Source organism: Tupaia chinensis, unplaced genomic scaffold (genome assembly GCF_000334495.1).
Source record: "Tupaia chinensis unplaced genomic scaffold, TupChi_1.0 Scaffold000101_1, whole genome shotgun sequence".
In the NCBI taxonomy this organism is placed as follows: Eukaryota; Metazoa; Chordata; class Mammalia; order Scandentia; family Tupaiidae; genus Tupaia; species Tupaia belangeri.
Window position 1 is genome coordinate 1,762,166 of NW_006159565.1, and position 10,460 is coordinate 1,772,625.

Below are 10,460 nucleotides of genomic sequence, written 5' to 3' on the forward strand. Positions count from 1 at the left end.
CACCACCACCCCCGCCCACCCAATCTTCTACAAAATCCAGCTTTCTCCTTTAGGGGACCTTGGCCGGTTATGGGAACCCAGTCTTCTAATGGAACTGTTGACACCCTCGAGGGATGCTGAAAGAAGATAGCCTTCCATGCGAAAGAAACACCCACACCACCTGGAGGACCCAAGGACTGATCTCCAAACTGAACTGAAGGCTCCTCCTTCCCATTCACTCCAACTCTCTCCTTCCTTCGGTTTCCAAGCCCCAGCTTCCTTACTTTTTATAACAATGCCTCCTTTGAGACCCTACTGCACAATCAGAAGATAAACCCACCCACATCCTCTGCCTCGAGGGAGCTGGAACCAGGAGGAAAAAGACAAAAGGAGTCCATCAAATCCATTTCTGCATTCTAAATGCTGAGCACAGGGCAGGCACATCCTCCAATTACTGAGGTCTGGAAGGGTTCCAGATAGATGTGTTCAGAGGCCACTGCAGGGCTGGAGACGGAGGTGGGGGGTTGGGGTTGGGGGGTGGAAGTAGGGTATGATTGGGGGAGGGTGCAGGATGCTGCAGGTGGGGACCCAGAGGGATCCAGGGATGCTTAGGAAGTAAAGCCCGACAGATGCTGATGATGGGTTCAAAGTGGTGGATAAGGGGTCAGGGAGTCAGAAATGATCCCTGGGGGACCAGCAGTTAGTGTGATGGCTATGTCTCTGGACTCCCATGTAGTCGACTACAGTTCGAGTCCTGGACCTGGTGTCTTAAACTTACGCTGGGCACGTGTGCGTGTGTGCCCAAGATCTCAAGAGGAGAATGGAGGAGAAGAGATTGCAGCGTGCCATGATTGCAGTGTGCCATCCCCCATGTGGGTGTTGTCTCTCTGTCTCTCTGTCTTCCTGGCAAGCACAAGTGCCCTATAGCAAAAACCTCTGAAAAAAAAAGAAAAAAAGAAAAAGAAAAAAGAAAGAAAGGAAGGGAGGGAGGGAGGAAGGAAAGAAGGAAGGAAGGAAGGAAGGAAGGAAGGAAGGAAGGAATAAATGATCCCTGGGTTTTTAGTTGGTCCCACAGGGTGAGTACTGGTGCCACTCAGGGGTTGGGGATGGGGAAACCAGAGAAAAAGCATCAGGAGGGGACAGAGAGTATGAGCTGGGTTTTGGCCAGGAGAGCTTGAGGTCAAGGTTGGCATGAAGCAGAGGCCAAGGGTTGTTGGTGTGGACAGAAGTCTGACTACTTTTTCTATTTTTCCAAAATCTTTTCAAAAGGGACTGGGGAAGTCATGCCACAAACATTAACAGACCATTTATTTTCTATTAACAGAATTCTTTCTACCTCCTGTCCCTGGCATAGTATCTTTGAGATGTATATTTCAACCAATTACGGTATATTCTTTTGCTTATCTCTTCCCAAGACACAGAACTTTCCTTGAGATGTAGATTAAGCCTTTCTTTAACTAATCTCTTCCCAAGACACAGATCTTCCCTTCCAATCACCAACCTAAGAATTGTGGAAACCACTTATAACCTACAAGCCCCCCCCACATGTCCTGCCTTTTTGGGCCAGACCAATGGAAAATCTTTTCACTAAATGTTGTCTGTCAATCTCTAAAACAAATAAAAGGAACCTCTGTACATGATCACCCTGAGAAAGGCATGTATGCCTCTTCTCCGGGCCTAGGTCACTCATATTTGGCTTGGAGATAAACCGCATTAATTATTAATTATTAATTTTACAGTTGGTTATTTTTTCCATCGACAATGGTGTGGACCAGAGGAGCAAGCGAGGCAGGAAACATTCCCTATGAAGCATGGCCCTGTGTTGGTGTGAGGAGCCTGGCAGGGCTGAGCTGAAGGATCTGTCAGATCCTGGGTTTCAGCTTGCTCTACTTCCCCTCTTAGCGGAGCGTCTTCCAACAACATCACTACCAGCCTCCTGTGGCTATTTACACTAAGTAGAAGTCAATGAAATTTAATATGCAGAGTTGGCCCCATAGCACTATGGTTAAAGGAGCCGGAATCCACACAGCTGACTATCATTCAAGCACCAGCAGTTTAAAAAAACATTCTGGAGGAACCAGCAGATGGATAATGGTTACGTTGCTGGGCTCCCATGCAGTCAACTGTGGTTCAAATCCTGAACCTAGCAACTTAAAATTCATGCCAGGTGCATGTGCAAGTATGCCCTAAATCCCAAGAGAATGGAGAAGAAGGGATTGTAGCAGGGCCATCCTCCCCTGGGGGCCCGGTGTGATTTCTCACTTTCTGTCTCTCTTTCTCTCTGTTTCTCTGGTGAGCATATGCACCCTATGGAAAAAATTTCTCTTAAAAAAATTCTGGGTGCTTGTGCAAGTGTGCCCCAAATCCTGATATGGTGGAACAATAGAGAAGGGATGATGGCATGACCAAGTCCCATTGGAGGGTTCAATTACTTTCTCTGTCTCTCTGTCCCAAACACACAGTTTCTCAGGCAATGAAAATAATTTAATTTAATTTAAACAAAAATACAGGTCCTTGGTCACATTGGCTGCCACATGGGACCATCCTGACAGTGCAGAAGGTCTTGTGGGACAGCACTGCACTGTAGGAGCTCCAGCATCAACTTAGTGCATGGTAAGTCACAATGAAACGGGAGGTGACCCAGAGGCATCTGCACAGTGCGAGGCAAGTGACATTCACAGAATTTTTGTTTCCGTTGTTGGTACACAGCTGTGCGTCCTGGCTGGGATGGGAAGTGTGTTTCTAACTGCAAGTCACAGTTAAAAACAAGTGCAGCACATGGCTTAATGGTCACCCCAAGTCCCCTCATATGGAGACTGAGGGGGCCAGGGGACCTTCCCAAGGTCATACCACCTAGAGGGCAGATCCTGCCCCAGAGTCCAGTTCCCCTGGCTCAGAGCTCAATGTTTGACACGTTGAGTGATTTCTCAGCCTCCAGGAAACAAAACAAACAGAAACAGATTAAGCCAAGTCCTGCATTTCCCTGCTATTGCCCTAACCTTGGCCTCTGTAACGTTGCTATGACCCTGCAGGCCCAGGCCTCACTGTCAGCTGCACTAGGACACACCTGTCCTCAGGTACCAGCAATACCTCATGGCCAGAAAGGTCCCTGCTGGGTTTGCAAAGGCAAAAGACCTTCAGGGACCTGATCTCTCATGGTCCCTTCCTGTCCTGGAGAGTCCAGACTCATAATGGATGGCCATTGTTAAGCATCACTCCCAGGAGGCTGAGGCTGGACCTCCCCAAAGTTTGTGGCCCTTGGCCTCCTCCTGGTCCACCTCCTGTCAACCTTTGTTCAAGCAGATCTTGGCAGTGGGCTCAGCAGATCCCCAGAGGAGACCCCTGAAATGAAACACAAGCCTAGAAATGGATTTTCTTTTTCTCCAAGAGCAAACGAAGTTGAATAAAAAATAAGTTACTATTTTTACTGCCGGGATTCGGTTGTTATGGCAACAGAGGGCCTGACTCCTGTCTGTGTCTGAGGGAGGAGCAAGGTGAGGGACTGGGGCAGTCAGCCGCTGCAGGGCCAGTCTTGGGGCCTCGGGTCTGCCCCCAAGGCCAGACAGGAAGTCACTTCTGCTCACCTGACTGTTCTGCTGTCGCTGACGACTTCATCTCCCTATGACGTAAGCTTGCCTCCTGACAGCTCTGTGATCTCGGATCAGGCCCAGCCTTGTTGCCAAAGCCTCTCCTCAAGCACTTTAAGAAGTAGGCGACTCTGTCTTCATCTCTAGGTGGGATCTGTGGCCCCTACATCAGCAATAACTCATACTATGTAGATTAGCCCCATCAACCTCACCTGGCCAGAACTCTCCCTCCCTGCCCCTCCTCTGCACCCCCCAGGGTGGCACTCACACCCACACAGCTGGACCAGGTTGGATGGTGGTGGAGAGCTCTGCAGGTGGACTTAGGTGAACACAAGGCCTGGCTCCACTTCCACTTGACTCCATGCTTTAGGCCATGTGCTTGACACTCAAGCCTCAGTTTCCCCACTCATAAGATAGAGGTGGGGCCAGTAGGTGGCATAATGATTATGCTAGATTCCCACATGGCTGACTCCATGGCTCAAGGTCTGGACCTGGAAGCTTGAAAATCACACCGGGCGTGTGTGCATGTGTGCCCAAAATCCCAAGAGGAGAATGGATTGCAGCATGGCTATCACCCATGTGGGAGATTTCTCATCTTCTCTCTCTGTCTCTCTCCGGTGAACACAGGTGCCCTATGGCAAAAAACTAACATATGTATGTAGTACCGTTCACCTTCCAGGGCTGCCAGAGGAGCAGAGGAGGCTCAGACGTTAACACTGTTGCTGAACAATCCCTCCTCCCCCAGCTCTCTCCATAATGCTACATGGTAGATGTTGCCACTCCAATTTTACAACCAGGAAACGGGCTCAGCCAGATTAAGTTGCTCAGCAAATCATACAGCCAAACTGACATCTAAACCCAGGTCTGTCTAACCCTAAGGCCACCTGCACCATTGAACAAACATTCATTAGGCACATATGGTGTTCCCAGCTCTGAGGAGGGCAGAGTGGGACACAGATGGCTAGATAAAGCCCTCCCTGCCACCCACATCTCCCAACCCTTTCCTGGAGCCTTCTCCCAAGAGGCCAGCCTCGACCGTCTATCCCTGGAACTCCATGACACCCTCTGGCCTGTCCCTCCTCTTCCTCCCATTGCTGACTTTAGTCCCTTATTGTAGGTACTAAAGGGCACTACTGTGTGCCCAGCTGTGTCTGGGAGCCAGAGAGGACACAAAAGAATGCCCAGTCCCTGGCTGCCTAGAATTTAGATTCTCTTATGAAAGAGGGGACATGAGGTGATTGCAAATTGTTTGTTCATCAGCTCGATCAATGAATTCGAGGACCTGTCACTTGACGGGCTCATTACAAACATTATCTCATGCATCCTTTCAACAAACAGACCATGATTTTCATTTGAGATTCAGAGAGACAGTTGTTGACAGGCAGGAAATGCAGGACCCACATCTCACTTCCAGGATGACCTCTCTCCAATCCCCTACTTTTTCCAGAATTTCTCCACCTCAGGTGAGGCCTGGGGCTAGGTGCTGTCTCTTCACCATGGGGCTCACAGTGGATGGGGAGGACTGAGCTGGTGAAAGCCACAGGCAAGAGGCAGGCAAGGTGTGTTGGTGGGGGAGGTGTCAAAGATAAACAAAGCCAGACACCAGTCAGAGGGATGACGACAGATTTCCATCAGTAAAAACCATTGCAACAGGGGAGAGTCCAGAAAGGATGGACGCAACTCCAATTCAGGTTTAAAGCAAGAAAGGAGCGAGGGAGGGGGCTGGGCAGAGCCAGGGCAATGAAAAATTACAAAAAGCACAAGGGAGTTGGCCATGTGAAGTCAGTCTGGGTTTCTAACTGGACCTTATCAAAGTGGGGTTCCTGCCCTCCCACAGGGGCCTGGAGACAGGACCCTGTCTTCATGTGTTGGCTGGAACAAACAGTAAATTCTTTCTGTGGCCTTGAGCTTTCTCAGGCAGGCACTTTAACAGGGGCTTGGGTCATCCTAGGGATGTGGCCTTGAGCTGGTAGAAACTATGTTAGTGTTTGTTCAAGTCTTTATAGGCCAAGGCTGAGGCACAGCTGAGAAAGGGCTCAGAGGAATCTGAAGATTGGTCAGGAGAGAGTCTTTGCCAGCCAGTGGCCCCAGGAATGGGGACCTTTCTTTTTCTTTGGTGGGGGTAGGCTTAGGGATTAAAGGAAGGCAGGGAAGCATTCGCGGATGAGTCTTATGAAATGGCTAAAAAAAAAAATAGAGGGAACCAAGTGGGAAAGAGACAAACAGAGGAGAGAGACAGCTGGGTGGGAGAGACAACCAGGGGAGAGAGACAGCTGAGTGGGAGAGAGATAGTCGGGTAAGAAAGAGACAGCCAGGGGATAGAGACAGCCAGGGGAGAGAGACAGCTAGGTGAGAGAGAGACAGCCAGGGGAGAGAGACAGCTGGGTGAGAGAGAGACAGTCAGGGAGAGAAACAGCCTGGGGAGAGAGACAGCCGGGTGAGGAAGTGCAAGTGAGACTGGGGTCTTGTAGGATCTCGAGATCTGAGAGGGGCCTCTATCCTCCAAGCATTAGGGAAGCACATGTTCTTGAACAAGGGAAGCGGAGCCACACACTTAGTTCTGCAGGAGGCATGGCCCTGGTGCCTACTCAGGCAGGAGCAGGGAACAGGAAACGGAGATTCCGGGAGGCAGAGTCTCCAAGTCTTCAAGAGGAAAGAGCTGGGGGATAGTCACTGGGGGCGGTGCCCAGGATCCTGGCTGAGGCTTTGCTTCTTGACGGTACTATCTTAGTTCACCCAGTGGAAGGCGCCACCGTCTGTGACATAGACTTCTTGCTGACTTACCACTAGCAAAGATAAATCACTGATGATGAAGTTTGCTGACATTTCATTACAAATGCTTCTAAGCATTTAGAAACACTTTTTAATGAAATTATACTATAAATACACCTAGAGCCACCTTCCAGATTCTACTGCTAACTTCTTACCTTATTTGTCCTACCATGTATCAATCCTTCATCTTTTTTTCATGCATTACAAAGTAGCTTGTAGACATCATGACAAACACTTCACATGCATATCACCAAGGAGAGTTGAATATTTGTTTACAGTTCCTTTTTTGAAGAGAGTTTAGCAAGTGTGAAATGCACAGATTATGAGTGAACATTCTGATAGTTGGTAAATGCAGAAATGCATCTGAGCTAAGACCTCCTTTTAAAGATAAAGATTTTCAGAATTCCATTCCTTCATGCCCTGTCCTAGTCTGCCCCCCCCATCTGATTTGTTTTGCCTCTTCTAGAACTTCATAGACAGGGAAGCATACAGTCTATGTTCAGCAAACCATCTTGAAATCCACCCGAGCTGCGTGCTTTAGTAATTCATTCCTCATTGTTGCTGAGTAGGTTTTCAGGGGATGGATGTACCACAGTTTGTAAAATCATTCTGCTGTTCGTCAACATCAGTGTTCCAGTGTTGGGCTTTACAGCTGGCCCTTCATATCCATGGGTTCTGCTCCATGGATTCAACCAACAGTGGAACAAAAAATTCAAAAAGTTTTTTAATAAAAAATCAATATATACAGCAATAAAAATAACACAAATTAAAAAACAATAAAGTCTAACAACTATTTACATAGCATTTACATTGTATTAGGTATTACAGTAACTTTATTTATTTATTTATTTTTATAGATTTCTGCTATAGGGCACATGCACTTGCTGGAAAGACAGAGACAGAAAGACAGACAGACAGAAAGCGAGAAATCACCCCCCAGGGGGGATGGCCGTGCCACAGTCTCTTCTCCTATCAGGATTTTGGGCACACATGCACACATGCCTGGTGTGAGTTTTAAGCCACCAGGTCCAGGATTCAACCTGCAGTCAACTACATGGGAGTCCAATGACGTAACCATTACACCATCTGCTGGTGCCCCCTGGAGACGGTTTAAAGTGTATGGGAGGAGCCCAGCTGCAGTGGCATAGCTAAAACGTGACACTCTGCAATGCAAGAGACCAGACAGAACAGAGACTATATTTTGATACAACAGATCATCTTTTGTCGTGTGTGTGTGCATGTTATATAGTTTCTGTGTGTGTATGTATATACCAGATTTGTGTATAAATACAACATGCATGTGTGTGTGTATAGTATGTATATACAGGCTGAGCATCTCTAAAGCAAAACCTAAAATCCAAAATGTCCCAAAATCTGGAAGTTTTGGAACATCATCATGACACCACAAATGGAAAATGTACACCTGACTTTACTTGATGACTGATACTCAAAATGTAGGTGTGAACCCAGCCACAGTGACATATAGATAATGCCACTGGCTGGGAGGCTGAAGCCACAAGGGAGACCCAGATTTGGTTCCCAAGCCAATCCTTACACACCAGGCACATTTGCACATTCCCATAGCCCTAGCAAAATGCCTAGCTCTCTCCCCTTTCCCTCTCTTTCTTCCTCTCCCTCTCTCTCATAAAGGAAAAAATAAACAAAGAAAAAAACACAGGTACACAACACAGTTCAGTCAATGTCCCCAAGGTAAAAAGGCCCTCCCAGCCTTCAACTGCCATTTATCTGCTCTATCAGATTCCTTGTGTAAGTATGTCCATGCTTATACAAGATAATAAAATGACACATGTGTAGTCTGGATGTGTTAATAGCAGATTCTTCACAGTGCCCACGTGGGATCAAAATTATGTAAAATATTTCCTAAGGTTACTTTTGGACTATATGCATAAAGTGTATACAAAACATAAACGAAATTTGTACAGACTTGACTCCCATCCCCAAGATATCTCAATGTGTATGTGCAAGTATCACAAAATTCAAAAATATCTGAAACATTTCTGGTCCCAAGCACTTTGTCTAGGAATACTCATTGTATGTGTGCACATGTGTGTGTGTGTGTGTGTGTGTATTTTAATCTGCGGAAAAGTTCATCCAACTGGTTACTCTGTCAACACCAAGAAAGGGGACTCTATTCATTCATCCTTTGTTCAAACTACTGCGTGCCAGGCCCGGAGGCCTGAAGGAACAGGCCTTGTCATAGTCACTGCTGGGCCAGGGAAGACAAAGGTGCTGGAAGAGAATGAATGAGGGTAGGGTAAAGATTACTCAGGAAAGGGTCTGAGCGACATCAGGTGGTCTTCCCAATGCCCGCGGGTAGAACAGCTCCCTGGAGGAAACTTGGCACAGGTCGAATCCCTGGGAAACAGGCTCTGAGATGGAGATGAGAGGAGATTTACTAGGGGCTAGAGGAGAAGCGTTAAGGGAACCACCAATTTGTGGGTAAGCAAAATAGAAACTGTAGATAGCATGAGGACCCACTACTGGCCATTGGCATGGGGTGGGGGCAGTCTTGTGAGACTGAAACCTTCACCTGTGAGGGCCTGCGATAACTCCTGGTTATTGTTAGGACTGAATCGGGTTCTAGGATACCTAGTTGGCATCTGCCAGGGAGCAGCAGAGTGTGGTTAGTGTGGAAAAGGCCACACATGTGATGTCAGAAGTGATGCAGAAACAGTTTCCTATTCCTTTTCCGGGCCGTACTGTACTTAGCTGCCCCAGCTCTCTGGGTCTTCTTTACTCTCTTCCTCAGACTCCCACATCCTCCAAACAAAACATCTTGTATCTGTTCCTTCCTCATTCTGCCTGGAACTCCAGATCCTGACTTTCTGATGCAGCAAAGCTGAGAGCAAGAAGCAAACTGAGAAAGAAGGTGTATGGGGGCCGACTATGTCTTTGGGCCTTTGTCCTCCAGGCACCTCTTATCTCAGAAATGCATGCCCTGGTCATGCTCTCCAAACCCCATAAGAGTAGAGATTACATTTTGCATCTGATTTGCAAAGTGCCTAACTGCACCATTCCTATAAAATTTTCTTCTTTTTCCATGAGTATGATGGTTGCAGAGGTTTTCTTAGGTGATGGAGCCAAATTCAAATCCCAGGGTCTCCATGGGCTTAGGGGGCTTAGATTTAAACAATAACACCAACAAAAAGAACCAAAATATAAAAAAGGAAGGAAAGTCAGTTAATGGTCTGGTGATTAAGGGAGCCTGATCCCACATGACCAACTGTGTGGATCAAGTCCTGACCTAGGCAGCCTGAAAACCATACCAGGTGCATGTGCTTGCATACCCAAAATCCTGCAAGGAAGGAGAGATGGAGGAGAAGGGACTGTAGTGTGATTCACTTCCTCCTCTCCTTCTTTCCCTCTCTCTGGAGAGCACAGTCTCCTTCTTGAAAACAAACAAAAACAAACAGCCAGGTGGTATCAATAATAAAATTATGGCCTGAATTGTCATAAGATCATAAACCTGTTGCTAAAGAATGAGATTACTTCCCCACCTTGGTTATTGTCCTCCAGCTTTTTTTTTTTACTATATTTTTTTTTTTTGAGAGATTTTCACTGTAGGGCGCGTGCGCTCGCCAGACAGACAGAGAGAGACATAGAGACAGAAAGCGAGAAATCACCCCCCAGGGGGGATGGTCACGCCGCAATCCCTTCTCCTCCATTCTCCTCTCGGGATCTTGGGCACGCACGCACACGCGCCCGGCGTGAGTTTTAAGCCACCGGGTCCGGGACACAAACCGCGGTCGACTACGTGGGAGTCCAGCGACATAGCCATTACGCTAACTGCTGGTTCCCTCCTCCAGCTTTTTGCTTAAAACTTCATCTGGGGATCAGCAGATGGCGTAATGGTTAAGTCACCAGACTCTCACGTAGTCAATTGTGATTCGAGTCTCAGACCTGACTATTAAAACTCATACCAGACATGGGACCAGCAGTTAGTGTAATGGCTATGTCACTGAACTCCCATGTAGTCGACGGTTGTTCGAGTCCTGGACCCGGTGGCTTGAACTCAGGCCGGGCACATGTGCGTGCGTGCCCAGGATCCCCAGAGGAAAACAGAGGAGAAGGGATTGTGGCATGACCATCCCCCCTGGGGGG